This window comes from Vipera ursinii (assembly GCF_947247035.1).
Source record: "Vipera ursinii genome assembly, chromosome: 2".
Lineage (NCBI taxonomy): Eukaryota > Metazoa > Chordata > Lepidosauria > Squamata > Viperidae > Vipera > Vipera ursinii.
Genome location: NC_139513.1, coordinates 261,838,528 through 261,865,265, shown reverse-complemented (window position 1 = coordinate 261,865,265; position 26,738 = coordinate 261,838,528).

Sequence of the window (26,738 nt, the reverse complement as noted above, 5' to 3'; positions counted from 1 at the left end):
TGTACAGCTCAGAGGTTTTAATGTATTTCTTAAATATAATGCATCATAGCAATGCACAAGTGAGCAACTAATCGTGTCATGGGTACAGTTATGAAGACATTTGGATTGGTGGTGTGGGAAGTCGCCCCCCCCGCCAAAGAAGGAAATATTAAAAGGACAGAAAAATATATTTCCTCGAAGGATCTTAAAGAAGCAGAAAAGCATGCCCAGTTTTTCTTAATAGCCCCAAGTCTCCCTCTCCCAAGCAAAAACCAGCTCTATAGAAATGCAGATGTAAATAATTCAGGAAGGTTGGGAGCCCCCAGCTAGAAAATTAAGAAGACAAAGACATCTAAAATCTACATAGCCCACCCAAAGTTTAAGACAAGACATAATAGGATTAACTCATAGATGCCAAAGGGCACACCCAGACTCAGGTCAGAATACATGACACAGGAAATACAAAGCCTCAAACAGGAACAGGAAACAACTCCAAACAAAAGGCTCCAGAGGGTATAAAAACCCACTTCCTACATGTGCTCACCCTTTTTCTTCCAGAGCCATCTTCCTGTCTGGCTCTCCTCTTCAATAAACTTCAACCTTCTTTCTAAAGCAGTCGCCATGTTGTTTATCCCCAGCTTGGACTGAACCATTATGAAGACTTTTCCTTCAACAGTGGAAAGACACAATTGAAAAAGTAACAGTATAAAATGTGTTCCACATTGTATATACAGTACCATGTTGCTCAATTTGTGTCTGGGTGTTTTATCCTTGGGGTAGACAAGCTTCTGCCTTAGTGTATTCTTGGGTTTAACATGTGCAGTATGTTGTGTTGGCTGAAGATCCTCCTGAGCTTCTCAGACACAACTGAGCAACATGGTATATGCAGTACAATGCATATACATGTGCAGATCTGTACATGGGGGACACAAAACAACCATTTCACAAATGCATGGCACAGCATAGGAGAACAAACTTATCAGGACAAGATTCAGCAGTCCATCTGCATTTAAAAGACAAAGGACACTCTTTCGAAGACAGCAAAGTCCACATTTTGAACAGAGAGGATTGCTGGTTTGAAAGAGGGGATCAAAGAGGCCATCTATGTCAAAATTGTACAGCCATCTCTTAACAGAGGGGGAGGGATACGACATCATCTGTCTCCAGTCTACAACACAGTCCTTTCAGCAGTTCCAACAAGGCTCCACCCCCATTTGCACTGTTCAGGTGACCCTGAGGACACAAATTAACCTCCAAGTGGCCTCAATTACTTTTTAAAAGAATACAAATGATCACCTTCCATTCCCACCATCTAGTCAGAGCTGAAGAATCTTCTTGGATGAGAAGTGAAATGTCTTCAAAGGAAAACAAGAAAGTCCAGTTGCCTCTTGAAAAAGCAACCATGACTTGGATGACTGAGAATCTCTATAGACATCAATTACAACAGAGAGATAATTAAAAGACCAGCTCACTAGGTTTACTAATATTTTGTAATCTTTAGAATGCTCTTCTAAACATGAGTAGAGTTAGTTGCTCTTCTGCTGTTTTATTATATACTAAAATGTAATAACAGTGCCAGTCATAAATAATTGCAGGAGGGGCAAAGCTTGGCAAAAATTGCCACTCACGTCAATCTCAAGATAACTGCACTACTGATCAAGAGTGACTAACTCTTGCAAAGATGATGGCTTCCTTCAGACATTCACAAATGGTAAGTTGGTGGAGGGGAAGGAGGTGGAGGTCAATATCCTCCAGCACAAGTTTCTCCGTGCTGGATTGACAGATAGTTTAAAGACAAACAATAATTGAGTTCAGATGCATGTGGTTAATTTATTTTGTATGATCAAGAACGAGTGCTATGTTGAAAATGCCTTCTGCGTTTTTTAAATTGTCCTCATTAAATTCAATGGAAATTGCTTTTGAAGTGTTTTCCAAAGAGACGAAAACGTCGGTGGCAATCTCATGGATGAAGGATGAGGTTTTGGTGGTTTGAGGTATCTGAGGACTCCACATGTTAAATCTGTTCTCAGGAATCTGCAGCTACCCAAGCTTCCCATATTTCAAAGAAATCTAAAGATCAGACAACATGAAGTAATGCCTTCTGTTTTCTTCCAGATTGGAAAACTTGAGCCACTGTGAGCACCTCCTTTTGCCACTTAGCAACAGGAAATTCAACTCAAAAGCCTCCCCCCTATTCTGAGAAAATGATAAAATAGAAGCTTTTGGGGCAGGGAGAGTTATTTGGGTGGGGAGGGAAAGAATTGGAAGACTGCTTCACCTCTGCATTATTGGGAATTGTGTGCTGTTGGCTGTAGGTGGTAGCAGCAGCAGCAGATTTTATTGCTTTTTTTCCAAACTGCCCCAATAAAAATGGGAATATGAAGCGTGGTGGGACCAATACTGGGTAGTGGGTTGACATCCTCTCTGTACTTAAAAAAATACCTGCAAAGGACTAGAAATACATAGTCTTGCTTGTCTCTCTGCAGAATTCCCTGTCTAGGTTCAAGTGGGTGCACCAGAATCTGTATTTGGAACTCCCATCTTTTTACATTTTGTGTGTGAAAACATGGTGGCTCAAGTTACTTCTATTTGATTGCATCCATAAACTGTACAGAATCTCCTTCTCAGGCTTAGAACATGCTGTACCTGTTGATGTGCTTTCAGCATTCCTTGCATTGTTTTGCCTGTCGTTCTGTGGTAAACATCAATTTAGAAGTTACATGACTATTCTTGTCCTCTGGGTCTGCTTAAAAAATGATACAATCAGTGCTTTCCCTTTAGCCCTTGAGCAGGATTTTCACTAGTTGAGTATATGGGGGGAAAACCCGTTTAGTATAGCTGTATATAATAAAAAAACTAAGCTGACGCCAGCCACTTAATGAGCTTGTTTAAAAGTCTGCATGTTTTCTTCTATGGAAATTCTATATTATATCAGTTGCAGCAGGCTAAATGAAGAGAAAGGCACAGCCTGAAATATATTCTGGGGCCCAAGGTTCTCAAATACTCTTATAATCACTTCCTTTATATGAGTTACATTTATGGAGAAACTCAAAAGTTTAATATATATCTGTAAACAGAATATCAATAATCCAAAGCAATAGATCTTATATGTTAATGGAAAAGGCCATAGCTCCGGAGCTCACATCTAGGCGTGCATGAGATGGCAAGTCACATTTTAAGTAGTGAGTGCTTCCAGATATAGCAGTGGGTGGATGCATCGGAAATGTAACTTTGTGTAAAAATTTCCTGTCTTCTTTGAGTTTTAAAAGATATACAGAAACCATTGTAGAAATAACATGGAATTCTATGCGGTCTATGTGTCCCAATAAAGATCATCATCGTCATCATCATCCTCCCCCCTTCCTCCTTTTTCTTCTTTCTCCTTCATATCCCCATTGCCCTCCTCCCCTCTTCCCTACTTTCTGAAATTGGAAGCAGGAAAATGATGCCTCTCTCTAGTGCAGTGTTTCTCATCCTCAGCAACTTTAAGATGGAATGGGACAACTTGCAATGGTGAACCCGTTGGCCACGGTGATTGCCTGTGGCAAGTTGTCATAAATCCACTTTAAGATGGCTGGACTTCAACTCCCCAAGGCTAGTTGGGGAATTCTGGGAGCTGAAGTCCACCTATCTTAAAGTTGCTAAGGTTGAGAAACACTGCACTAGAGGTAGATAGTATAGCACAGAAGACTGAGTAGTACAGCATATACTTTGTATGCTAAACAACAAGTAACAAACAAATAAACAAATAATTCAGGTTTAGTATCTGACATTTTCATCCACATTAGGGCTACCCAGATGGAGGCTGCACAATTCTGCAGATTTGAATTCAGCAATGCTCTTGAGTCTATGCAAAGGCTAAAAGAATCACCAATAAATAAATAGCAGGAGGTTTCACTTAAAAAGAAATATGCTCATAATGTAGTTGTGCAGGAGGTAGAGCATAGGTTTAGCCCAGCTATCAATAAATATTTTCATTATATTTGAAGTAAAAGGCAAATGTATTAATACATAAGATAGGCAAGCTCACTTTTATCTAAACTGCTTCTCTCTTCTTGCAGAGAGAAACAAAGTTCCCTCATTTTTTAAATATAGAAGCTTATCTAAATAGTTATAAGCAAGATCAGAGACAGGCATGGACAACTCCCTCTGTTCTGTCTTTTTTCTGCATCCCTTTGCTGCTGTCTAGTGCAGGGCTTTTCAACCTTTTCACCCATTGTACCACTTTTAGGATATGGCAACATCCGAGTACCACCAGTCATCTAGCAAGGTGTCAAAAACTTGATGACCAAAAAAAAAAGGAAAAAAGTGATGAAGTACCAGTAGTCCTCGACTTACAACAGTTCACTTAGTGACTGTTCGAAGTTACAATGGCACTGAAAAAAGTGCCCCCCAAGCCACAGCCAAGCAAGACACCTGCCTGCCTGCCTGGTGACGCCCTTCCTCCTGTCCAAGGTTTTCATCGTTGTGAGCATTTCGTTGAGGATTGGCAGTGGGGGTGGGGTGGGGTGGGGTGTTTGCTTTTTATTCCCCCCCCCCGTCTGCTGGGTGGTTGCAGCAGGTTTTGGTCACTTCACATGACCCTGGGACACTGTGACCATCATAAATATGAATCGGTTGCCAAGCATCTGAATGTAAATCACAAGTTCCTGGTGATGCTGCAACATTCCAGCTGATAGATGCTTCTTCTGGGCTCAGAAGTGCCAGGATCAGTGCCGAGCTCCAGCTGGTGCTGATCCTGGCGCTTCTGCTGAACCCTGACAGCCCTGCAGCTCCAGCCATCTCTCCAGCCATCTCTCACTCAGGCTTGTGTGGTGCTGCCACCGGTTCAGTTCATGCCCCTCCCCGCTACCACTTCTCTAGGATGGTCACGTACCACCTGCCAGGTGCCAATGTAACACAGGTGGTATCCATACCACTGGTTGAAAAGCTCTGGTCTAGTGGTTATGTGGATTTTTGTAGATGGGATAGTTCTAATCTACATTGATAATCAGGGTTCATTGCACTGAGGTTGTATTTGGACAATTTGCTAATCAGGATTAATTGAAACACTTTTTAGTATATTGATTCAATAGCTTAAATATGAATAACATTTTGAAGCAAAGGTAGTACTCGAGTCATCATACATAAATAAATAACTACACTACATTTTAATCTAATCTACTGTAATAATAATAACCTAGATGAATCAATAACCAGATTTGCTGTAAGAAAATTGCCTTTGTTTTTGTATCCCGGTAGAGCCATATTTAATTTGTTTACATTAGACCTTTTGAACACTTTATTCTTACATGAATAATTTTGATCACATTTTTTTAAAAAATAATATATATGCTTTATTATTATAATTTAAAAATAACAAATCTTTGGAAAATACTTTTATAATAAATTGTTTCTTTCAGCAACTTTTTAATATTGCTTCTCTTTTTACTTTTTAAAAATTTGCCTGGTTCTGGGACTTACTTGATTAGTTTGTTGTTGTTAGTTGCGAAGTTGTGTCTGACCCATTGCCACCCCATGAACAACGTTCCTCCATTCCTCTACCATCTTCTGGAGTCCATTTAAGCTCATGCCTACTGCTTCAGTGACTCCATCCAGCCACCTCATTCTCTGTTGTCCCCTTTTTCTATTGCCCTCAATCTTTTCCAGCATTAGACTCTTCTCCAATGAGTCCTTCCTTCTCATTAGGTGGCCAAAGTATTTGAGTTTCAATAAAATTAGTTACTTTTGGTTTAATTGTGGTAAGTGATGACTTTATTCACACTTTATTTATTATGGTTTATTTTTGAAATGAACCACAATTATTGGTTCATATATGAGAAAACAACATGATTCCTCAGTGTGTGAACTCTTTTTATTAACTTGTATGCGAGGATAAGGGACGCGGTGGCTCAGTGGGTTAGGACGCTGAGCTTGTCGATCAGAAGGTCGGCAGTTTGGCGGGTCAAATCCCGAGTGCCGCGTAACAGAGTGAGTGCCTGTTACTCGTCCCAGCTTCTGCCAACCTAGCAGTTCGAAAGCACGTAAAAATGCAAGTAGAAAAATAGGGACCACTACGGTGGGGAGGTAACAGCGTTCCGTGCGCCTTTGGCGTCTAGTCATGCCGGCCACATGACCATGGAGACATCCTCGGACAAGCGCTGGCTCTTCGGCTTTGAAACAGAGATGAGCACCGGCCCCTAGAGTCGGAAACGACTAGCACGCATGTGCGGGGGAACCTTTACCTTTACCTTTACCTATGCGAGGATATGGTGATAGTACATTCTAGGATGTGCAAATTTGTTGATCCAGAAATGAAATGTTCTGAAGAACTCTGGAATGTTAATTTCCTTCTAGCTTTTCAGTTTCAAGGATAATTCAGACTATTATGAATATGTTCAGTTTTATAGGATTTCCTTCTGGTAAATCTAAATAATACTTTGAACAGCAGAGTCTGACAAAAAGTTTGGTATGGTCTAGATGAATTTTCCAGAATGCTCCATTGTTGGACTGAAGAATTTTACACAGCCTTAACACCTAGTCAATCACTTTACCACCAGGTGAATTTGAAAAAAAAAATTAAGCAGATTTCAGCAGTGGTGTGATTCAAATATGTGAACAACAGGTTCTCTGTGTGGATGACGCTTCCAGAAGTCCATTCTGGGCCTGGGCAACAAAAAAATAGCTACCAGTTCTTTTGAACTGGTTCAAACTGGCTGAATCCCACCACTTGATTTGAGCCTAAGTAGTTATTGGTGTAGATTGCCAGAAAGCGACTTTATTGTAAGCCAGATTAGATTGCTTGGGGGGGGGGGGTGGAAATGGAGTGTGCAACCCTTCTGTACTGTTGACATGTAATTACCTGGATATGCCCATGGAAACACCAGGAGTCAGGCTTGATTTGAAGGAGGTTTAATTTAAATTTAATTCTGAATTCATTAGGAGAATTATGAAGATTTTTAAGACTATATGAACAAGATACTTTGTAATTATAAATATGGTTATTAGGTCATTATTACTTTTAGAAATTAATCAAAGTCCCTATGACTAAAAGAGATACCTAGCCTACTGTAACCATGGTCACATACTTCAGTCTTGTAAGAATCATTTGGATGTGTACAAAACATATGGGAATACCAAATTATAATGCTTAGTGTTATAATTTATTATTTGGAATGTCCCTGTCAAGTGGGGAAAATCAGAAGCCCAGGCAGTTCAAATGAATATAAAAGCTTATTGCAAGCTTATGATTCCTACAAAAATCTGAACTAGTAACGGTCAAAGCAAATTGGCAGTAAGTAAGTTAATGGAATTGAAGATGAGCTGCATTTAGATTTCTTGTGGGCATGAAAGGATTAGAGACTGATGACGTGTTTGATCCCTCCCTCGGGCTCAGTCTCCTCATCTCATTCAGTCCCTAGAAGAATGAGCAAGATGCTTTATGACAGATATGGCTTCTCAGTTCAAAGAATTACACAATTACTTTCATTCTCTTTGTGAGGCCCCTCTTTCAGAACACACATCTGATTACATTGCATTTAATTGAATTTATAATCAATAACTAGCATAAACAAGACTAGTTTTAAATTTTGGATTATCTTCTCTGCACCTTAAAGGAACAGATTATTATATATTTAATCAGACCAGAGGGTTGTTTAGTCTAATTCTATGCTTTTGGACTGGCAGCACCTGTTTTCTGTTTTTTTGCAAGCACAGTCTATTTGGATGATTTTGAACCTGGAGCTTCATACAGACCATGTATGCTGCTGCTTCCAAACTTGTTAAAGGGTAAAGGTAAAGGTTCCCCCGCACATGCGTGCTAGTCGTTTCCAACTATAGGGGCCGGTGCTCATCTCTGTTTCAAAGCCGAAGAGCCAGCGCTTGCCCAAGGACGTCTCCGTGGTCATGTGGCCGGCATGACTAGACGCCACTGTCAAATATAATAATAATAATAATAATAATAATAATAATAATAATAATAATAATAATAATAATAATAATAATAATAATAATAAGGTGGAAGGGACCTTGGAGGTCATCTAGTCCAACCCCCTGCTCAGGCAGGAAACCCTATACCATTTCAGACAAATGGCTGGCCAGTCTTTTCTTAAAAACTTCCAGTGTTGGAGCATTCACCACTTCTGGAGGCAGGTTGTTCCACTGGTTAGTTGTTCTCTCAGGAAGTTTCTCCTTAGTTCTAGGTTGCTTCTCTCCTTGACTAGTTTCCATCCGTTGCTTCTTGTCCCGCTTTCAGGTGCTTTGGAGAATAGCTTGACTCCCTCTTCTTTGTGGCAGCCCCTGAGATATTGGAACACTGCTATCATGTCACCCCTCACCCTTCTCTTCATTAAACTACACATACCCAATTCCAGCAACCGTTCCCTATATGTTTTAGCCTCCAGTCCCCCAATCATCTTTGTTGCTCTTCTCTGCTCTTCTCAATAATAATGCATCAAGTTTGATTTTCTTCTCTATTTCCTTATCTCCCTAATTAGTTCTTGTAATGAAGAATTAATAAATGTAAGATGTAAGATTTTTAATTTCCTCTCAATTAATATGCAGAACTTCAAAAGATTCTATCTGAATGGAGATAGGTGTGTGGTAAGCGGTTCACAAACTTCCTGCTTTATGTAATACTTCTCAGAAGATGCCCTGGGTAAAGTTAGACCTGTTTATATGCTAATTTTTCCTTTCCCTGAGCAGATTGGCAGATGCTTCCTGCTTCCTTGCCTGGTGAGTAATCTTATTTCCCCAACCAAAGAGGTAACTTCTTTTTTCATGTATTCTTGATTCAATACATAGTCTCAGAAATCTAATCATTCAGGCTCTTCAGGATGGTGACTGAAATTACACACATCTCTGTTACAGTTGGTCATTCCTTAAAAATATTCCATTGTTTATAGTGTTCCTTAGATGATTCTTCTGGATGTTTTTTCCAGCTGTTGATGATAACCCTACGACTTCCTGGGTGGTCTCCCATACATCCAGGTGTAACCTGCTTAACTTTTCTGTATTCAGCAATAAAGACTCCCCCCTCAACTAATGTCCCATATGTTTATCTGACTTAAAAATATTGTTTAAAAATTTGTGTGTGTTGTGGGTTACATTGACAAAGTATTTTTGAAACTGTTTCTAGGCCCAAGTCTTTGAGCCTTATCACTTGGCTATGTTGAACAAAAACTATGGTTCACAAATACATTAGTGAAATGTAAGACAGATTTATAATAATGGGCAATCAATGCTTTGATTGTTTCATTCTAGAACAGATTATCTCATTAAGTCTGTTGATTTCAGTAGGTTTGCAAGACAGAGGTATATTTATTCTAATTATAGATGGGCCTTTTCCATAGCTCACTTTAAGACTTTCGCTTTAGTTATCCTGGAGGGAAGATTCCAGAATGTTCCACTACTGCAGGGGTTCCCAACCAGGGGTTCTCACACCCTCTTGGGGTGCGAGATGATATTCCAGGGGATGCCAAAACTTGGGTTTTCAAAATTATAGTGTATATGCATAATTCATTGCCGTTATTTTGAACTTTTGTAAGGGGTGCAAGAATATATCAGAAGCCTTCTAGGGGTGCGGGGTATAGAAAAGGTTGGGAACCACTGCACTACTGCATGAAGATCAAGTGTGATGAACTTCATGGAGGACCTTTTTTTAGATTGTGCTTTTTATTCTGACTTAATATTATGATTATTAAAAAATATATTCCCAAATTTATTGAAGACGTTACTGTAAGATACCTTATAGCTGGCAGGAAACCTAACATTACTTATTCTGTGATTTTTTTTTCTATTTAGCAACATGGATATGCCATGAAAAGGTCATCATCAAGGGACAGAAGGTCCATCTACAGTAGAAACATTGCATATGTAGGAAAATTGAATACCGAATTTTCCATTATAGTGTATATGTCAGGTTTTATTTATTGGGTTCTGGTCAACGATTATAATAAAGTCTTGATTTGATTTGTTATCAGTGGGCATTTAGAAAAGAATTGAATTTGCTTTAGCTCCAACTGAGTTGAATAGGCCTTTTCTTTGAATAAATTTGAACCCAAGCCAATCTTTTGAAGCAGCCTCAAATTCTGAAGTGTCATCCATTGCACTTCATTTTTTAGATCTAGCTGGTTCACTTTTGCTTTTTCCCCCCCAAACCAAATTTACTTTAAATTCAGTATCACTGAATGAATTGGCACAAAATTCTTTCATCTGTTACTCTTCTCTTGGCAAAAGGTCCATTAAGCAAATCAGGTGACTATCCAAAGAGATAGAAGTCAAAGCATACCAACCATGCCTTAGGCAGAATCTGTTTGGACCTGCTCTTCCTACAGACTAAAAATGCACTCCAACAACTATTGTGTACAGTTTCTGGAATTCTGAGATGGATGGTTGTTGAACTATTTCTATCCAGCAGCTGGCACATATACTGTAATTTGGCATTTTTGTGTGTGTGATTTTACTTCAGAAAGCTTTGGGGGGGGTCCTCCTGGATTCATGATTCTTGCTTAAAAAGCAGATAGCAATTGTGGCTTGGGAGGCCTTTGCATACCTTCACGTTGTTTACCAGTCATGCCTCTTCCTATATTGAGGGCTCTGCTCACTGTCACTCATTCCCTAGTCACCTCCCATTTAGATTTCTTTAATGTGCTGTACATGGGGCTGCTTTTGAAGAGTATCCGTATGGAATTTTCTCCATTCCACCCCCCTAGAAGTCAGATTAACTCAATCCTCTGAACATTCTGCAACTAATTATCAGGACTGTGGGTCCCAGGGAACCAGAGAGATTTTGCAATGTCTTCCTTTCTCTAGTTTATACTATTCTTTCCTTTTTTTATATGCTATTTTATAGTTATTTTTTATTGTGACTGTTTTAATCAATTGTATTTTTAAGTGCTGTATGCCACCCAGAGTCCATGTGAGATGGAGAAATAATATAAATAAATAATTAAGAAGCAAGTTTGTATTTTAGATATACAAGATCATCAGTATAGTATCATAAGAAAAGGAAAACATGTAGATAGCTAATCTGAATATTCTATTTCCATTATATGTGCTTAAAAATAATATTAAATGCTACTATTCAAATGTTAAATCAGAAGGAAACTTTTTATTTTGTATCCCTTCTCAAATATTCTATCCTAATAGAAAATATTAGGAACACTAATCATATGATCAATAATAATACTAAAGTTGGAAGGGACCTTGGAGGTCATCTAGTCCAACTCCCTGCTCAGGCAGGAAACCCTATACCATTTCGGACAAATGGCTGTCCAGTCTCTTCTTCAAAACTTCCAGTGTTGGAGCATTCACTGCTTCTGGAGGTAGGTTGTTCCACTGGTTAACTGTTCTAACTGTCAGGAAGTTTCTCCTTAGTTCTAGGTTGCTTCTCTCCTTCATTAGTTTCCATCCATTGCTGCTTGTCCTGCCTTCTTTGGAGAATAGCTTGACTCCCTCTTCTTTGTGGTAGCCCCTGAGATATTGGAACACTGCTATCATGTCCTTGCTCGTCCTTCTCTTCATTAAACTAGACATATCCAATTCCAGCAACTGTTCCTTATATGTTTTAGCCTCCAGTCCCCTAATCATCTTTGTTGCTCTTCTCCGTACTCTTACTAGAGTCTCAACATCTTTTTTACATCGTGATGACCAAAAATGGATGCAGAATTCCAAGTGTGGCCTTACCAAGGCATTGTAATACTGCATCCAGTATATGGTATTAAAATCAGAGGGCAGCGTATAACTTAGTTGGGTGACTGTTTAAAGCTATGAAATTTCATCATATTTATGCTTCAAAAATTATACTAAAAGAATATTTTAGTGTATTATTAATATTTATTTGATCTAGTGGAAGTCTGGTATTTCATAATTTACAAGGGTTGAAATAGTAATACTAAGATGAAAATTAGGAGTGCTTAAGTCACATTTGATTTAATAATTTTAATCCAGAGTAACCTCATTTGGCAGATATGAATCTTAATCTCTTCTACATTTAGCAAATTTGATAAATTGCTTTGTATTACCAGGATATCTGTTATGACAAAATTTTAATAATGTAGATTTTATTAGTTTTTATAGGTTAGGGATAAAGTGGGGACAGGATTAGGATTGGTATTTGGGTTAGGGTTTGGGCTGGGGCTGGGGTTTTCCCAAATAACATTTTCAATATTTAGCAAACAGCATAGTGTCTGGGTACATGTATTTAACTAACAGTAATAGATATAGTTAATTATCATAAACAATATGTTAATTACTCACTCAATAGCCTTTCTTACTAATATATATTCATAATTACATATCACGTTCCTTTCTCTCTGACTCATTTTTCTAGCCATTGATAGAGATTATCCCATGTTCTAAAGTACACTGAGTCTTCTTTCTCTTTAATCTTTAAAGTCAATCTATCCATTTCTGCACACTCTAGAATTTTCTTAATTAGTACTGCTTCTGTTGTTAAGTTTTCATTTTTTCAATGTTGGGCAAATACAATTCTTGCTGCTGTTAATATATGTCCTATTAGATATCTGCAATCTTTCTCGTAATTAGCTCCTATTATTCCTAACAAAAACAATTCTGGTTTAAAGTCTATTTGTTTTTTAGTCATCTTCTCCAACCATAAATGTATTTTAACCTAAAATCTTTTTGCTTTGGGGCATGTCCACCAGATGAGATAATAAGTACCTGGTTTTCGTTTACATTTCCAACAGTTGTTTGAAGTATTTTTAAACATTTTTGCTAGTCTCACTGATGTCATAAGCCATCTATAAAACATTTTGTATAAGTTTTCTTTATATGGTATTGCTTTAGTTAATTTAATATTTTTTTCCATAATTTTTGCCACTCTTCTAATTCTATATTATATCCAAAATTCTTTGCCCAAATTATCATTGTTTCTTTTACTTGTTCTTCCTCCATCTTTAAGTTTAACAGAAATCTATAGAGTATCTTAATCAACTTTTCATCTGTTTTTAACAATATCTGATCAAATTCTGTCTGTTCTTTATAAAATCCCGTTGTTTTCACATCTTTTTCATATCTCGTTTCAATGTGCAGATATGGCCACCATGCTAAATCAATACCTTGTTCTTGTAAGTCTTGTCTGTCTTTCAATTTTCCTTCATTATCCAAAATATCTTTATAAGTCACAACTTTATCGAAGTTAATTAAATTTGGGTAAGCCAAAGCTTCCATTGTTCAAAGCCATTCAGATATCTTAATATAATTTTTTTTCTTTTATTTTTCCCCATTCTGAGAGAAGTGCATTCCTTATAAAATGGTTTTGGAAGTATCTATGTATTTTATTCTTTCCATACCACAGAAAAGCATGCCAACCAATTTGTAGGTCATGCCCCTCTAAGTACAATTGTCTTTTATCTCTAAGCATTATCCATTCTTTAAGCCATGTTAGAAAGTTGCTTGGTAGTATAACCTCCAGTCCGGGAGTCCAAATCCTCCACTGTCTTTTGCTTCTTGTAGCATTTTTACTTTATTTATTTATTATTTGGATTTATATACCACCCCTCTCCCGAAGGACTCGGGGCGGTGTACAGGGCAATTAAAACACTATATACAACACATAATATACAAAAATTAAAATAAATTAAACCAAGTAGCCCTAAACAATAAAACACGTTCTAAAATGTAAAATTTAAAATCTAAAATTCCAGTCCCTCAGTCCAGGCCAGCAAGTTCAAATAGCCAAGTCTTCAGGTTGCGGCAGAAAGAGCAAAGGTCGGGAGCCATCCGGAGCTCAATAGGGAGCTGATTCCAAAGGGCAGGCGTGCCCACAGAGAATGCTCTCCCCCTGGGGGCCGCCAGTCGACATTCCCTGACCGACGTCACCCTGAGGAGGCCCTCTCTGTGGGAGCGCACAGGACAATGGGAAGTTAATGCCGGCAAAAGGTACTCCCATAAATAATCCGGACCCATGCCATTTAGGGCTTTATAGGTCATCACCAGCACCTTGAATCTCACCTGGAAGACAACTGGAAGCCAATGCAGCTCATGGAGCAGAGGTGTTACATGGGAGTATCAGGAAACCCCCATCACAACTCGCGTGGCCGCATTCTGCACTAGCTGGAGCCTCCGAGTGGTATTCAAGGGCAGCCCCATGTAGAGAGCGTTGCAGTAGTCTATCCAAGAGGTCACGAGCACATGAGTGACTGTGTGTAGGGCATCTCGGTCCAAATAGGGCCGCAACTGGCGCACCAGGCGAACCTGGGCAAAAGCCCCCCTGGTCACAGCTCCTATATGATCTTCTAAACTGAGCTGTGAGTCAAGAAGGACACCCAAGTTGCGAGCCCTATCTACGGGGGGTAACACCTCACCCCCTATAGATAAAGATGGAATAGAGTGGACAACCCGAGATGCCGGTATGCACAGCCACTCGGTCTTGTCGGGATTTAGACGAAGCCTGTTCCTCCCCATCCAGACCCTCATCGCCTCCAGGCAACGGGACATCACGTCAAGGGCATCACTTTAATTCTAGCTTTTTTTCCTTGCCAGATGAATTTCAGTATTATTGTATTCAGTTCATCAAAGAAAGCTTTTCATAGCTTTACATGGATCATTTGAATTAAAAAGAGTATTTTTGGTAAGATTCTCATTTTTACTGTTGCTATTCTCCCCAACATTGACAGTTGAAGGTTTTTCCAATTTTCCAAATCCAATTTTATTTGTTTTAGCAGTCTTATGTAGTTATCTTCTTTTACTGTTACACATCTTGCTGTTAGATAAATTCCCAAGTACTTAACTTTTTTAACTATCTGAAGATTTGTTTCTTTTGTTAGTTGATTTTTTTTGTTTTTCTGTTAAATTCTTTGTTAGCACTTTGGTCTTTTCCCTGTTTATTGTCAGCCCTGCCACTTTTCCAAATTTTTCTATTTTTTCCAGAAGTTTAGTTCTTATTTCCAATGGATCTTCTAGTATAGAAACCAAGTCATCTGCAAATGCTTGTAATTTGTATTTTTCTAATAATGTGAACCTTGGTCAAGATAGAATAGTTCCTTGCTGAATTCTTTTAGAAAGGAATGGCACTTGGCTAAGTCAAATAAAGTGAATATTCTCCTACTGATATCAAGATTGGGACCCAGATTGTTGGGGGCAATAAGCTGACTTTGTAATAATGCCGCTTTGGGGGGGGGGCGAAAGCCCTAATAAGCAGGCATATACATAGAATGAAGGCTATTGCTAAGCAACATTGGTTTGTGCTTAAATTGTAAGCCGCCCTGAGTCTTCGGAGAAGGGCGGGATATAAATGGGATTAAAAAAAAAGATGACTTAAATATATATGATTATATATTTCTCATTATTGGTGACGGTCTTCAAGTCTCAACAACACACGAGAGTTTTTATATGGTACTGACTTTTCTGGCTGGCCTGCCTCATTCCATCTTTGTTCATTTTAGTTCTAAATATAAAAGGCAGATTTATCCATTTTTATTACCATGCCTTTCTAAAGACTGAAACTATTTGATATGGGTGGCACTGGCTCAAAGGATGGTAGACAGTACAAAATTGTGGAGCCAATTTTATTTCATTTCTTTTTTTTTCTTCAAGGACCATGTCCTTCAGTTGACTGTTTTAGAGTAATAACTGCTTAAAGCATTCCCATCAAAAGACCTAGGCTTTGCACATCCAGCTAAAGTAATAATGAATGAACATGTGCTGGCAAAGGCTCCAGATGAGCCAAGATGAGCTTTTGTCAATGAATGCCAGTATTGTTGCTTTTCAATACTGCTTTCTGAAAGAGAATATAAACTTGAGATGTTAATTGTTTTCATCTAAGGCTATTTGGGAAGGGTTTTTTGGCTTGGCAATTTTGGCTGCTTTTCAGAACCTTGATAGATACACCATGGTGTTTCATGGACTGAACTATAGCAGGTCAACAAAACAACAACAAAATCCAGTAATTTTATAAAATGTGAAAATTTCATCAACTGTTGAGGTATATAAAAATATTGATACATAGATTGCTGATAAGTAAACTATACCCATACGGACTGTTCTAGAGGAAGAGGAACTGTTAAATGTGAGTGTCTGTTTAATGTGAATATACGTAATTATTGTCATGTGCATAATTACATAACTGTTGTTAATTGCATTGATTTGTGACATTTGCATCAGTAGTAATTAGGCAAATGACATAAATTTAAACAATTGATGTAAAAAAATCAGTTACTTAATAATACAATGATGTTAATTGTCCAGACAGCTTTGAAATTTTTGTCTGTTATTTAATTTGAAGTTTAAAGTAAAATTTTATCCATTGCATTATTATCCATCCATCTGCTGAACCAAGTTCCCGAAAACTGAAGTTTTACTGTATGTAGTAAACTTAAGATCCCCTTTTTTTATTTCCAAAAAGTATTGTCCAGCTTCTTTTTCAACTTCCTGCTTCTTTTCTCACTCTTTTATTTGGCCTGTTTCTGCCCCCCTGACTCTTCCTTGGGATCTCATGCCCATGAGGAGGGATCTTTTTATCTTGGCATAATGGTTTATAATACCTATAATCTACATTTACCCTATGGATATCATCAGGAAACATAAAAACACCATATACTGTTAAAGAATTCCCTCCCCCTTTCTCCCCATGCACATGTATACATAACCCGAACTAGACTGCTGTTTCTGTGTGTCATATAATACTGTATATGTGGGTACATGCATAATTTTTTCTTTCTTTCTTTCTTTCTTTCTTTCTTTCTTTCTTTCTTTCTTTCTTTCTTTCTTTCTTTCTTTCTTTCTTTTTTCTTTCTTTCTTTCTTTCTTTCTTTTTCTTTCTTTCTTTCTTTCTTTCTTTCTTTCTGTCATATTTATGTAGTGTATATTGGAGGTGGTGACCCTTTGAGAGCTGAATGCAATGAAATTTCATTTTAGTGCATGCCAATTAGTGTACAAAGTGATAATAAAGTTATTATTCTATTCTATTCTATTCTATTCTATTCTATTCTATTCTATTCTATTCTATTCTATTCTATTCTATTCTATTCTATTCTATTCTATTCTATTCTATTCTATTCTATTCTATAGTAGATCACAACCTACTACTTGATAAGATAGAAAAATGTGGGTTAGATAGCATCACCACCAGATGGATTTGTAGCTGGCTGACAGGCCGTACTCAGCATGTGGTCCTCAATGGAACTGCATCTACATGGAAGGAAGTGTGTAGTGGGGTGCCCCAGGGCTCTGTTCTGGGCCCAGTGCTCTTCAATATCTTCATGAACGATTTGGATGAGGGGATAGATGGGGAACTCATCAAATTTGCAGACGACACCAAGCTGGCAGGAATAGCCAATACTCCAGAAGATAGGCTTAAGATACAGAAGGATCTGGACAGACTTGAACACTGGGCGCTATCTAACAAAATGAAATTCAATGGTGAAAAAAGTAAGGTTCTACATTTAGGCAGGAAAAATCAAATGCACAGGTATAGTATAGGTGGTACCTTGCTCAACAGTAGTAACTGTGAGAGGGATCTCGGAGTCCTAGTAGACAATCACTTAAATATGAGCCAGCAGTGTGCTGCAGCTGCCAAAAAAGCCAACACAGTGCTAGGCTGCATTAACAGAGGGATAGAATCAAGATCAAGTGAAGTACTAATACCACTTTACAATGCCTTGGTAAGGCCACACTTGGAATACTGCATCCAGTTTTGGTCATCACGATGTAAAAAAGATGTCGAGACTCTAGAAAGGGTACAGAGAAGAGCAACAAAGATGATTAGGGGGCTGGAGGCTAAAACATATAGGGAACGGTTGCTGGAATTGGGTATGTGTAGTTTAACAAAGAGAAGAGTGGTGAGGGGTGACATGATAGCAGTGTTCCAATATCTCAGGGGCTGCCACAAAGAAGAGGGAGTCAAGCTATTCTCCAAAGCACCTGAAAGCAGGACAAGAAGCAACGGATGGAAACTAGTCAAGGAGAGAAGCAACCTAGAACTAAGGAGAAACTTCCTGACAGTTAGAACAATTAACCAGTGGAACAACCTGCCTCCAGAGGTGGTGAATGCTCCAACACTGGAGGTTTTTAAGAAGAGACTGGACAGCCATTTGCCTAAAATGGTATAAGGTTTCCTGCCTGAGCAGGGGGTTGGACTAGATGACCTCCAAGGTCCCTTCCACCTTATTATTAAGGTGGAAGGAACTGCCGGTGGAGCTCCGGACGGCATCGGACCTCCGAACTTTCCGTCGTGGTCTGAAGACCCATTTGTTTGAATTGGCCGGTCTGGCTTGATGGGGGAGTTGGGTTTTAAATTGTCATTTTAGATTGTATTATTGTTTTTTAATTGGGCACTGATTTAATCTTTGTTTTAACTTTTGTATAGTATTGTATTTTTATTTATATGCCCTGTGAACCGCCCTGAGTCCCCAGGGAGAAGGGCGGTATATAAATTAAATAAAACATAAACATAAACATAAACATATTACTATTATTATTATTATTATTATTATTATTATTATTATTACTATTATTACTATTATTATTATTATTATTATTCTATTCTATTCTATTCTATTCTATTCTATTCTATTCTATTCTATTCTATTCTATTCTATTCTATTCTATTCTATTCTATTCTATTCTATTCTATTCTATTCTATTCTATTGACTGGCACCAGTCCATGGCATTCCAGCAACTGGGCCACACAAACAAGTGAAACTCCATCGATGGGATGCAGGCAGCACATGAAACCATGCTCCCTCCGGTCTGCGGAAAAACCTCTCTCCATGGAACCAGTCCCTGGTGCTCAAAAGGTTGGGGGGGGCACTGCACTAGGAGAGAGATGGAAGTCATGTAAAATCTTGTAGAGAGGATCTGCATAATGTAAAGTACATATTTCTCTGCTCTTAGAGAAATTAGCTCTAGAAGGCAGACTAATCTAGAAAAGAATTATTCATCTGGTGAACTTCAGATTTGTGTTGGGACCTGAACCTGGCACTCTAATTTTGGTCAACATTCTAACCACTACACTTTCTAATATTTTTGCTAACCTGCCAAGATGTTTGGCCTCCAGCTTCTCTTTATCTCCCTTACTCCCCTGACCCACCTCAACTGCCTATCTATTCAACTTCTTTCTTTGTGAGACCAGTTATTAAAGTCTGAGTCTTTGACACTCTCACCTGTGCTTAGTCCCACTTACTTATAGATCAATCTTAGCATTATATTTCCTCTCAAGGGAATAGTTATGCAAATCAGAATGCATCAAGGTGAGATTCAAGGTGCTGGTGATGACCTATAAAGTCCTAAATGGCTTGGGTCCGGGATATTTGAAGGAACACCTCCTGCCAGCAACAAGTTCCCTTCATCCAGTGCGCTCACACAGGGAGGGTCTTCTCAGGGTGCCGCCGGTAAAAGATTGCCGGTGGATAATACCCAGGGGGAGGGTCTTCTCTGTGGGTGCGCCTGCCCTCTGGAACCAGCTGCCCGTGGAGCTTAGGACCGCCCCTGACCTCTGTTCATTCCGCCAGGACCTGAAGACCTGGCTCTTTGAGCTCTCCGGCCCAGGCTGAGAATTTTTAACTGGGGTTTTTATTTTAAGGGATAATTTAATCTTTTTAAATTGTTTTTTAACTTTTGTATTTTGTACTGTTTGATTTTAAATACCCTGTAAACCACCCTGAGTCCTTCGGGAAAGGGCGGTATATAAATTTAATAAAATTAAATTAAAAAATTAAAATCAACCAATAACAATAACTGATTCAGATCTTTGGGTACTCACACGCTCAATCTCTCAGATACCTAGCATGATTTTGAACCCTGTGCAAACAGAATTATTGTATATGGGCTGCTTGTGCTGTATTTGGGCAGCTTCTCTCCAACACCATTTGTTTTTGCAATGCATAGAAAAGCATTAGGCCTTCTGCATCATCCGGTGATTCTGTCAAATGAATACTGAATGTTCAAATTTTGGGGGAGGCTCTTAAAAGATATGTATTAGTTTTATCGTATGTTATGTAGACCCATACATTTGGAGTTGGGTGGCTTAAAAATATTATTTAAATAAAGTAAATATATCTAAGACTATTTGCTTGACAAAGATAACTAAATTTGAAGAGTCATTTAAGAGTTCTTCCACTGTATTTTCAAACAAAAACTGGGACTGAGTGCGTATTTCCCAAGTGAAAGACTCAGCTTCCCCACCCAGTTCACCGTTCTGCCCACATTAATACAGTTATGCAGAAGAAAAAAGTGAACAGACATAGTAACTCTCTGACATATCCCTAAGGAACATCTTCAAATTCTACCTGAGCTGGCATGATAAAAAGTAGGCCATGCCACACAGAGAAGACTGGGATGGTGTATGTGTAACATATATCCAGGCACAAGGATACTTCTTTTACATCTAATGGGAGAATAAAAAGAGTAGCATCTAAATGGAGTTTCATAAGCCCTCAATGCATCCATATATAAAACTGTGATGTTATGTTCAGAATAAGAAAGATAACCCGGTTCATTTGCCTGAAGTCAATTTCATGGAATATATTATGAATTCACTTTCTAGCCCTTTGGGCCAGCTGGATTATAATAAAAGAGAAAGAAATCTGATGAACTGGACAAAGCAAGTCTTTTGTTTTTAATACAGTGGGGATTATTTTTTCACATTGCACAAAGTAAAATGCAGGTCATTCAGTATAATACAGAGAACATTATGCAGTATGGCTAGTATGACAAAGCAGACATGGTTCCAAAAACAGCCATGCTGGATAGAAAGCAAATAGCAGCATAATAGTACAAGATTTTAAAAGATCAGTACAGATCTATAATCAATTTCTCTATTGAGCTGCCTAAAAAAATATTATCCTTGTATCTAGACTGATAATTCATCAACCACCTGGACAAACTATAGCTTATCTGTATAGTAATTGGGAACTTTTTCTTATTGTTTATTACTTTGAGGTTTATTCTCTGGAGCTATGACATGATATCAGCCTCTAGGTTTAGATTTATATATAACTCTATATACAAGAGAGCAAATAGGGAGTCACTTTCTCTGAAAATAAAACTTCAACTTATTTACTTGGCAAAGGATATGGAAAGTGGAAATCAGATGCTTGAAACCACCAGAAGAATATACTAGAAACTTTCAGAGCAATACAGGTGAAGAAAAGAGTTTAAAAACAGGCATGCATTCAAGAGACCCTGAAGGATTCATAATAAATGCAGTATGTCTGGCACCTACAGCCATAATTCACCAGAATTAATGTATGTAGCATCCTTTGAGGTGCCTTGAATGAAGAGCCATGATATGTATTGCCACCTTGATCTACTGACCATAGAGCTTAGAAAATGGGTAAGGTATATTCGTTTTGTCCACCCATTACCCCGTCCAATAAAGGGACAGAAGAGATATATTCATCCTAGCCGTATCCACTCTCATAAAAATATTGCCTTGGTCTTATTTTGCTTCCATTTCTCTTGGATGGCCATATGCCAAGTTTAGGGTAAATTGAAAAATCTTGCACTCCACTGTGTCTTTGTGAAGATACACCTGAGACAAGAATCCTTTTATTCTGATGGACATGGTTTTCTGAACAAGATACTTTACTTCCTGGTTCAAAAGATAAAAAGATTTCCTTCTCATTCCATTTCAGAGACAAACCTTGCCACTCTACCATTGTTGATGGTACACCATAGGGAACAAAAAACTCCCTGCTTAATTCACGGAATAATTTCTAACACAGAGAGATTTGAAAAACAATCTTTTTGGCCGTCCTTGTGCACTGTGAAAAACAAGGCACATAGTGGCAGCCTGAAGGAAGCTGCAACTTCAATAGACAGATAAAGGTCAGAATACAATGTGGAAAGGGAGGTGAGTTTCTGGCTGTAAGGCAGAAAGATTGGAAAAATAACTGGCTTTGTGGGGGAAGGTTTTATGACTGTTCCTGACTGATATTGCTCTTGCTTTGCTTTCAGATCTTGGAGACCATCAAAGGAGCAATTGATATTAACTATGGCATTTTTCCATTCATAGTACTGTATATTTTCAGAAGCTGCCTAGATGGATAGTTATCTATCATTGACAGGGAGATACTATCTTTTATAAGATTTGAGAGAAGAAAGTTAGCTCAGGGCAAGGCTATGCAACCTACTGTTCTTCAGTGTTCTGAATTAGTTCAGTCACTTCTCATTCACTACACTGGATGAAGCTGATGGAAGCTGAATCCCCAAACCATTAGTAGGCATAGAATTGCCCATCCCCTGTCTTGAGGTACACAAGGCAGATCACATGATGACCCTGTACTCTTCAACATTTAACTCAGCTCTCCAATTCTTACCATATAATTCTTGTAGCTAGTGCCTGATTATGCTCAACAGCAGGCCTGGCCCTAGATGTATAATTAGATAGAAATATATTTTAACTTAGGTAGGAACACCAAAATTCAATCTTTCATCAGAAATTAAAGAAGAAAATTATATACCATCAGAATTAAAGACTTGTTCTAATTCTACCCATGATTAATGCAAAATATACAGAGAGAGAAGCCTTGTCCCTTGCAGAAGTTATGAAATATAATATTTACAGTATATTTAGTATTTTTATTATCCTTTGGTTAAACATCTAATGCAAACTACAGCTAGGCAAAATTTTGTACTGAAAGGAGAAAAAGCAAGGAATATCCACAAGGTGTGTGGTTTTCACTGTACATGAATCTGTAAAACTGTGCTGCTATGTGGAATAAGGAGTTGTAATTCTTCCCAGAATGCTGTTCATTGGTGGGTACACTTATTGAAAAAGAAATAACAAGGGAGTAACCCAGGGGATATTGGGGCTCTACCATTACATAAAGTGGAGTAAAATGAGAAGAAGTATTTCACTTTCCTAATCTGTTTTGTTTCTCCAGGTGGCTGTGATAATACCAGTCATTTGTCATTACTAAGGAAATGGGCCAGGAAATAGAGAAAAAGAAAAGTCCCAATCATGTTTGAATAATGGGCACATGCATACTATGGCACTATGGCAAACAATAATTATAGGAAATGGAAAGACTTGGGGGAACAGAGTTTGTAGTGCATACCTTCACTTCTGTTCTTAAATTACTTTTGTGAAGTCCCTAGTCAGCTGGTCAGTTTGAAATGGATTTTCTGCTGCAACAGGAAATGTAAATTCAAAGGAGGGGCTTCATATTTAGGGCTCCATGCCCATATTTGCTTTGTATGTATTCTGGCCTGGGTCAAGCCATTTGTCTCTTTCTTGGTCTCCAATAGCCTCACACCACTGAAGAACTTACATGTGGATACAAAGTTTATGACTGGGATGGGTCACCCAAGCACTCCCAATTAACCAGGTTTTAGTTAGTGACATATGCTGCCTTCAAATATAATGGCAATGGTCATCTATATGTCGATCTGGACCCAACCAGGAAGAAGAACTGGGTTGGAGTCAAGGAGAGGTTGCCATCTGGGAAGAAGGACAACATTGTTTTTTGGCAAACTTCAAAGGAGACATTAGTCATCTCTGCCCATCAAGAGCAAGTAGAACTGTTAACACTTAAACTTGCTTGATTAATTTGTATGGGGGCAGGGATATGATTAATTATACTCAGAGGCTTCATATGGCTCTTGAATTATCTCTTGTGCATCTGTTTAAATACAGAGCAGGGCTGAGGGAGGCTGGCAGGAAGAGCTGTTTTAACTTGCCATGCTTAGCCCCATCCCCTTTAGTCTAATTGCACTTACAAGTCTACTGTGCTGAATACCAGGCAGATCTACTGATGTAGCCAGCTATGTAATCTAGATCCCTCATTGTGCCAAGCAAGAAACCCTGCCAGAATGTGTGTGTATGTGTGTTTTAAAGTTGGCAACCACAGTTAATACATTTGGAAGACAGCCTGTTTTTACTCATGGAAATTGTGTGGTTCTCCTGTAACATTTTCACATTTGGTTGGCTTATAGTTTCTTGCAATTTTTGGACAGTCGTGATCAACCTTCTGTGTGATATTTTCAAATGCAGAAATCGACTTGGCCTGGTTTTGAACAACCCTCTCTCCATCTAAAGCAGAACAATTCCCAGCCCAAATCAGCTACCATGCAGACTTTCTCCCTCCTTCTTAGCAGTCATGTCTCACTTTCCATGCCTAGAAGGGGATAATGGAATTAATTCAGCATCGGATGGTGGGGTGGCAGTGCAGATTGTACCCTTCAGTGCCAGTGCAGACAAAGACATTTTGCGGCAACTGAGGCCCTCGGGGAAGGCAAATGGTCTCAGTGTTGCAATTATTTGTGGGCTGTCAATACCCAATCACATTTCAGATGGTGTATATTGCCGTGGGAATATTCCAAATATGGTTGTCAAAATACTGGTGGGGGTAGGGGATGTTCCCCTGCATATTGTACAGAAATGGCAACTTTGTCATTATAGCTACTGTACATCCTTTATGATCCTTTCCAAAGTCCTGAAAGCTGTCTGAGTGGCTAGTCAAAGCCCTCTTGACTGACTTTGGTCAGTTAGTTCAACAACTGATTAAAGTGGGAAACTTGGCTAAATAAACATAATTACTTAGAAATACATTGCAATTAAAATCAGTGGCATTTCCTTGTGCTTGTGGTGGGAATCAGGCTGCAACTTCTTTGCTAGATAATGGATGGAGCACTGAATGTAGATTAATGGGGAAAAGTTGTATTTATAATTTGTATTACTCCATCTTTTGACTCTGTATTTAGCATCTGAAAAAAGTTGTGTGAGATTCTTGAAAAGCGGAGAACTGTCATCACCAGAATTATCTAATGTAAATTGCTTATTACCTGAGTTCTAGTCTTCTGTTCTTTCTTCCATGGATGATGATGTCTCTAGTTCAGAAATGTTAGTAGGAAAATTTATATTTATATGCAATAATGTTGGCGTTTTCTTCATTGCCCATGCATTTTCTTATATACATATATCCAAATATTCCAAGACATGAACTATTTATAAATGATATGTGTATATGAAAAATATATAATACTTGAAGTATATTTTATTGCCATAGGATTGGTGTTTGAAGATGATTAAAAATCCCAAAATTTCATTAGAGTAGTCATTTGTCCTGACTTTCAAAGTTACATGGTCTCGATTTTAAACTGCTGTCTATTTCACAGGTGAAAGAACTGTGGCTTTAAGACTTGATACAGCCTCTGATCAGAGGGCCTTTGGATGAATCTTTGCCAAAATTAAAAATATTGAGCAAGAAATGCATAGAACCAGAAAAAAAAATCATTGTGTTTCATCCAACCAGGAATTCATGGATAGAGACCCAAGTCAAGTGGACTTGGACTAATCTTGATGAAAGTATCTTTTGAGTCTCCAATCTTAATTTATTAGACCTTGGTTGTATCCTTTGAACAGGACACTTTCCATCTCCTTTGGAAAGTAGTCATCAGACTTTCTACAGTGGCTAAAATTGGTGGTAGAAGTTCTCTATTTTCAGTCAGAAAAGACACAAAAGCAGCAATTGAAGCAGGTTTAATAAAGTTTGAAGTATAACAAAACCACAAATTTCCCCTTCCCATAAACCAAAAACAAATAATATTGGCCTTGTCCACTGTGTTTTCTTTTTCTATTCATTTTGCCAAAAGTGTTAAATGCGATCTCTGTCACCAAAATAGCCCAACCCATCCTCTTTTCAGGAGGCTGCCAGTCTGTTTTAAGATTACTCATGCTTAAGCAGAAAGAGGCCTTCAAGCTGTCCATCACCAATGAACTACAGAAGAAAGAATTACACTGATATAAGGCACCATTTTCTTCACTATGATGCTGGTTTTGTTTGAAGTTTATATTCTCTTTGGTCTTCTTTTATTATGTGTATGTGGTAAGAGATATAAATGGCCATTTTAAAATAGGCAGATTTCAAAAGGGGAAAAAGGTTTTGTTGATAGCAGGATGATATAGGGACCATAAATAATGCTTTATAACCTTTATTGACCTACTTAGATAAAGCAGTGTTTCTGAACCTTGGCCACTTTAAAATGTGTAGATTTCTAGGACTCTGGGACTTGAAATCCATACTTCTTAAAGTTGCTAAGGCTGAGAAACACTGATCTAGTAAAAAAGCTATTCCAATTTTTTTTTATTATGTAGAACACACACTTCAGCAGCACAGCCGTGTGTCATCTTGCTGTTGGCTGTGTTCTGTGCAGTCATGTTAATTTCTTTCCTGATCCAGTACAAACCCATTGGCACATTTTGCTATCTGAACTGGAAACTCAATGCTTTTCTAATTGCTGTTCACTGAACAGGACTCTAATCTAAATTTGCTAGCACTTTCTAAAATGGATTTCTTTTTGTTGCCTTTCTTTTTTTAAAGAGATGCTACTGTCAAGTCTAAAACAGTTCTTTTCTCAGCAGAGAGGATGTCAAAGTCTACAGTTCTGGTAAGAGTGAGATTTATGAGAAAGTTACCTATATATGTAATATAATTCCTTTACTTCTCTGTGCATCTATGATTCACATACTTATATGTGTAATATAATTCCTTTACTTCTCTGTGCATCTATGATTGAAAAAGAATTAGGAATACTTCTGGTAATTAGGGATGCTCTGAATCCATTCTACCACTTTTTGTGCTCCACAAGCTCTGAAAGACAGTTTGAAGATAATCCTTGACTGTCATTATTTCTGCCAACCTCAGCATTCTGAACACAAGGGACAATGACTAAAATTATTCTGTTTAAAAACTATAAATCAGCAGTGTATAGAAGTGTTTGAAGGCAACACCCTTCAACACCCTGGGGACATACCCGTATATGTGGCTTTTCTGCCACAAACATTCTTCAGACTGGTGTCCTCAGATGTATTTCA